This window comes from Rhipicephalus microplus, unplaced genomic scaffold (assembly GCF_043290135.1).
Source record: "Rhipicephalus microplus isolate Deutch F79 unplaced genomic scaffold, USDA_Rmic scaffold_156, whole genome shotgun sequence".
NCBI lineage: Eukaryota > Metazoa > Arthropoda > Arachnida > Ixodida > Ixodidae > Rhipicephalus > Rhipicephalus microplus.
Window position 1 is genome coordinate 178,921 of NW_027464727.1, and position 6,080 is coordinate 185,000.

General features: G+C 59.3%; 1 non-coding gene across 1 annotated transcript; it reads left to right on the forward strand.

The window, feature by feature from the left end:
• Positions 1-3,195: 3,195 nt before the first annotated feature.
• LOC142791282 (small subunit ribosomal RNA) lies at positions 3,196-5,010 on the forward strand. The gene has a single exon (XR_012890131.1). It is a non-coding gene; the product is annotated as a small subunit ribosomal RNA (ribosomal RNA).
• Positions 5,011-6,080: the final 1,070 nt, after the last annotated feature.

Below are 6,080 nucleotides of genomic sequence, written 5' to 3' on the forward strand. Positions count from 1 at the left end.
AGTGAGTGCTGGCACTCCGGCGAAGCGAAAGAGCGCGAATGCGCCCACGAAAGTGGCGTGTTTGGACGTGCTTGACGACGACCACCGCAGGAAAACGAAAAACCACGTCAGCCGGGGCGAGCGACCCATGGCGGTCTGGGTGCTTATCGCTGCTATTATAGGGGCACCCCGGCAGACGCAAAAAAAAAAAAAAATTTTTTTTCGACATTCTTTTTTGCTCGTCGACCTCGGGTGACCCAGGTCGCAGTGGGAGCCGCGCACGAAAGCGGCGTCGCGAGACGGCTTCGCGGTCGCTAGTCGCACGAGCTCGGCAACCGCGTCTGCCGGGGCGGAGTTCGGGACGCCGACGGCTAAGTGGGAACCGCCGCTCGGATGTTCGCCGTTTGTGGCCGAGTGAGTGCTGGCACTCCGGCGAAGCCAAACGGGGCCGATTCCGGCACGATATCGGCGTCTTTCTACGTGCTCGCCGGCGACCGTCGCACGAGTACGGCAAAGTGCGTCTGCCGGGGCGGGGTTTGCGACGCGTACGCAATAGTGAGAACCGTCGCTCGGATGTTCGTCGTCTTTCGCCGAGCCAGTGCTGGCAATCCGGCGAAGCCGAACGGAGCCGATTCGGGCACGATATCGGCGTCTTTCCACGTGCTCGCCGGCGACCGTCGCACGAGTACGGTAAACCGCGTCAGCCGGGGCGGAGTTCGGGACGCCGATGCGAAAGTGGGAAGCGCCGCTCGGATCTTCGCCGTTTTTGGAGGAGTCAGTGGCGGCACTCCGGTGAAGCCAAGGTGCGCCAATTCGCGCACGATATCGGCGTCTTTCGACGTGCCCGCCGGCCACCGTCGCACGAGTACGGCAAACCTCGTCTGCCGGGGCGGGGTTTGCGACGCCGACGCAAAAGTGGGAACCGCCGCTCGGATGTTCGCCGTTTTTGGCAGAGTGAGTGCTGGCACTCCGGCGAAGCGAAAGAGCGCGAATGCGCCCACGAAAGTGGCGTGTTTGGACGTGCTTGACGACGACCACCGCAGGAAAACGAAAAACCACGTCAGCCGGGGCGAGCGACCCATGGCGGTCTGGGTGCTTATCGCTGCTATTATAGGGGCACCCCGGCAGACGCAAAAAAAAAAAAAAATTTTTTTTCGACATTCTTTTTTGCTCGTCGACCTCGGGTGACCCAGGTCGCAGTGGGAGCTGCGCACGAAAGCGGCGTCGCGAGACGGCTTCGCGGTCGCTAGTCGCACGAGCTCGGCAACCGCGTCTGCCGGGGCGGAGTTCGGGACGCCGACGGCTAAGTGGGAACCGCCGCTCGGATGTTCGCCGTTTGTGGCCGAGTGAGTGCTGGCACTCCGGCGAAGCCAAACGGGGCCGATTCCGGCACGATATCGGCGTCTTTCTACGTGCTCGCCGGCGACCGTCGCACGAGTACGGCAAAGTGCGTCTGCCGGGGCGGGGTTTGCGACGCGTACGCAATAGTGAGAACCGTCGCTCGGATGTTCGTCGTCTTTCGCCGAGCCAGTGCTGGCACTCCGGCGAAGCCGAACGGAGCCGATTCGGGCACGATATCGGCGTCTTTCCACGTGCTCGCCGGCGACCGTCGCACGAGTACGGTAAACCGCGTCAGCCGGGGCGGAGTTCGGGACGCCGATGCGAAAGTGGGAAGCGCCGCTCGGATCTTCGCCGTTTTTGGAGGAGTCAGTGGCGGCACTCCGGTGAAGCCAAGGTGCGCCAATTCGCGCACGATATCGGCGTCTTTCGACGTGCCCGCCGGCCACCGTCGCACGAGTACGGCAAACCTCGTCTGCCGGGGCGGGGTTTGCGACGCCGACGCAAAAGTGGGAACCGCCGCTCGGATGTTCGCCGTTTTTGGCAGAGTGAGTGCTGGCACTCCGGCGAAGCGAAAGAGCGTGAATGCGCCCACGAAAGTAGCGTATTTGGACGTGCTTGACGGCGACCGCCGCAGGAGTACGAAAAACCACGTCAGCCGGGGCGAGCGACCCACGGCGGTCTGGGTGCTTATCGCTGCTATTATAGGGGCACCCCGGCAGACGCAGAAAGAAAAAAAAAAATGGGGACATGGCGTGCGTCACCGTGCGGCTTCGCAGCGTTGCCGAAGTCGCCGAGCCCTTCGACTGAGCCGAACGGCGGACAGGGAACGTTGGTCGGCCGTTCTAACCTGTCGGTGCCACGCCGAGACGTCGTTAAGGAAAACCGCGTCGTGGGCCTCTACGACGCCGTCGAGTCGTTGTACGTTTGGTGTCCAGCGTGTCGGCGGCGAGTAGCGGACACGTCGTTCACGACTTCGGTCTTTCGCAGTCGACGCGAACTTGCGGAGAGTCGTGGTGCCTCACGTTTTCGGCAGAAACCGCGGCGGAATTTTCCCGTGCGTGCGCGCACGACCTCGGTGCTGTGCCGTCAGCGTAGTGTTGCACAAACTCGTGGCCTACCCAAGGTGCGGTACGTTTGCGGCCGTATCCTCGGTGGGAATTTCGTGAGTAGGGTCGCAAATTCTACGACCTCGGCGGGTTTGAGAGCGACGTAGACTTGTGGCACGCTCAACATGCCACACGTTTCGGGGCACACCCGCGGTGAAATTTTCTCGAGTACGCTCGTATTAGGGCCCAAGGAGGTCTGGGTACTTATCGCTGCTATTATGTGGGGGTTCTCGTGAGCGGCGTACGCGAAAGCGACCGGGTGTCTGATATGCGGCGGGCTTCGGCCTCGTCAAGCGTGTCCTCGGGTCTGCTCCAGGGGAATCCACGGCAGTCGTCTGCAGCCTCATCCGCTTGATGCGTTAGGGGCTGGTTGTCGGACGGTGCCGTTTTACCACGATATCGAGGTGTGTTCCGTGTCGTCCTCGGGCGATTCAGATGCGAAAGCGCCGAAGACGCGGGCGTGACCCGTCGTCTGGCGGCTTTGCAGTCTCGGCTCCGTTGCTAGTTCCGGCCGGTCCACCGACAGTGCAGCGGGCTTGGGCAACCCGCACGGCGCGACCGAGTCGATGCAACGAAAAAGAGCGAGCATGAACGTGCTTCTTGCCGCACGGCTCCCACTCGTCTTTCGGGAAGGTTGTGCCGTAGCGAGCTCGAACGCCGTCATCTCGGAGTGCAAAATAAGCGTGTTGGGGCGCCTAAAGGTGGCCTCCGCCGCACACAGACTGCGTCCGGCCCGCCGAGGGCGAGGACGGACGCGCAGTCGAACGATTACCTGGTTGATCCTGCCAGTAATCATATGCTTGTCTCAAAGATTAAGCCATGCATGTCTAAGTACATGCCGAAATAAGGCGAAACCGCGAATGGCTCATTAAATCAGTTATGGTTCCTTAGATCGTTTCTTCCTACTTGGATAACTGTGGCAATTCTAGAGCTAATACATGCAGTGAGCCTGGAGCCCTTTGGGTAACGGGTGCTTTTATTAGACCAAGATCGATCGGGTTTCGGCCCGTATTGTGTGGTGACTCTGGATAACTTTGTGCTGATCGCATGGCCACGAGCCGGCGACGTTTCTTTCAAGTGTCTGCCTTATCAACTTTCGATGGTAGGTTACTTGCTTACCATGGTTGTTACGGGTAACGGAGAATCAGGGTTCGATTCCGGAGAGGGAGCCTGAGAAACGGCTACCACATCCAAGGAAGGCAGCAGGCGCGCAAATTACCCACTCCCGGCACGGGGAGGTAGTGACGAAAAATAACAATACGGGACTCTTTTGAGGCCCCGTAATTGAAATGAGTACACTCTAAATCCTTTAACGAGGATCAATTGGAGGGCAAGTCTGGTGCCAGCAGCCGCGGTAATTCCAGCTCCAATAGCGTATACTAAAGCTGCTGCGGTTAAAAAGCTCGTAGTTGGATCTCAGTTCCAGACGAGTAGTGCATCTACCCGATGCGACGGCTCGGACTGAACATCATGCCGGTTCTTTCTTGGTGCACTTCATTGTGTGCCTCGAGATGGCCGGTGCTTTTACTTTGAAAAAATTAGAGTGCTCAACGCAGGCGAGTCGCCTGAATAAACTTGCATGGAATAATAGAACAAGACCTCGTTTCTGTTCTGTTGGTTTTTGGAATACGAGGTAATGATTAAGAGGGACGGACGGGGGCATTCGTATTGCGGCGCTAGAGGTGAAATTCTTGGACCGTCGCAAGACGAACTACTGCGAAAGCATTTGCCAAGAATGTTTTCATTGATCAAGAACGAAAGTCAGAGGTTCGAAGGCGATCAGATACCGCCCTAGTTCTGACCATAAACGATGCCAACCAGCGATCCGCCTGAGTTACTCAAATGACTCGGCGGGCAGCTTCCGGGAAACCAAAGTATTTGGGTTCCGGGGGAAGTATGGTTGCAAAGCTGAAACTTAAAGGAATTGACGGAAGGGCACCACCAGGAGTGGAGCCTGCGGCTTAATTTGACTCAACACGGGAAAACTTACCCGGCCCGGACACTGGGAGGATTGACAGATTGAGAGCTCTTTCTTGATTCGGTGGATGGTGGTGCATGGCCGTTCTTAGTTGGTGGAGCGATTTGTCTGGTTAATTCCGATAACGAACGAGACTCTAGCCTATTAAATAGGTGCGGGGTTCCCAGCACCTTACAACCTTCTTAGAGGGACAAGCGGCTCCTAGCCGCACGAAACAGAGCAATAACAGGTCTGTGATGCCCTTAGATGTCCGGGGCCGCACGCGCGCTACACTGAAGGAAGCAGCGTGTCTTTATCCCTGTCTGAAAAGACTGGGTAACCCGTGGAACTTCTTTCGTGATTGGGATAGGGGCTTGCAATTGTTCCCCTTGAACGAGGAATTCCCAGTAAGCGCGAGTCATAAGCTCGCGTTGATTACGTCCCTGCCCTTTGTACACACCGCCCGTCGCTACTACCGATTGAATGATTTAGTGAGGTCTTCGGACCGATGTCCGGCGCGGCCTTTCGGTTGCGCCGGTCTGTTGGAAAGATGACCAAACTTGATCATTTAGAGGAAGTAAAAGTCGTAACAAGGTTTCCGTAGGTGAACCTGCGGAAGGATCATTAACGGATTGTGAAGGGTGAGCGCCTCAGCTGCGTCTGCGCCCGACACTTTCTGCCGCTGACCCCGTTTGGACGCGGGGTCGGCTTTTCCCCACGGGGCTGCCTGAATGTGGAGCGGCACCCCGTGACAAATTGTTGCGCCCAGCGGACGCCAACACCGCGACCTTGGACGGTCGGCCAGGTGGCGGACGCGGGTACAAACGGCGCAACGCACTCATAGGTCGGCTTTCGACCCGCCACTGCACCGTGGCTCGAAGCGCTCGAAATGCGCGACCCGACCGCTGCGGGACCGCCTAGTACTGTAAACAGGAGCGGCGGAGCGCGAACGGCGAGTCGTGGTTACGTCGGTAGAAGGCGAGGCTGCGCGTTCCCGAAACGCCAGCCGAGTGCCCTCCCGACCGTTCGAGCGTGCAAGAACGAGACCCGACAATCGCGCGGCGACTGCCAAGTACGAGAGGAACGGCACAAGCGTCGGCGGTCGGTCAAGGAACTGGCGATGTGACGGGTCCGCTGTGCACCAGTGCATACCGTCCCGCCGTCCGCGGCAAGCGCCTCCGCGTCCTCGGGTGACGGAGGCTGCCGGTCGGTTCTTGCAGGTGAGGGATCTCGCTGGCACCGGTTCGCGTTGACGCGCGGCCGGTCATGGCACGGCGATGCGACGGCCGAGGTGCGCAGTACTCGATGGAGGAACCGCACGCTCCGATGACCGTCCCGCCCTCCGCGGCGTATGCGTACCGACCGTAATGGTTGCAGCAGCGCCGGCCGGCTTTTGAATTCGCCACACGAAACACGGTGCGAGATCGCGGTTAGGGGAGCGTCGACGTTGCCAGGCGTTTTGCTTGCTGCCGAGGGAAAGGCGGCACGGCCACGTCGCGCTCGTCGCGATTAGCGGGTCTGCGCGCTTTGGGAAGGTGCCGCAACGACTTGCCGAAAGAGGAAGCACGGAAGAACGAGGGACTTGGACGTCCCGACAATTGAACGCACTTGCGGCCAGGCCCTTGCTGGCTTCGTTCTTCCGCCTCGAGTAGGCTCGTACGCGGCTCCGGCGCCGAAAGTGGTCCTTGGCACCGACT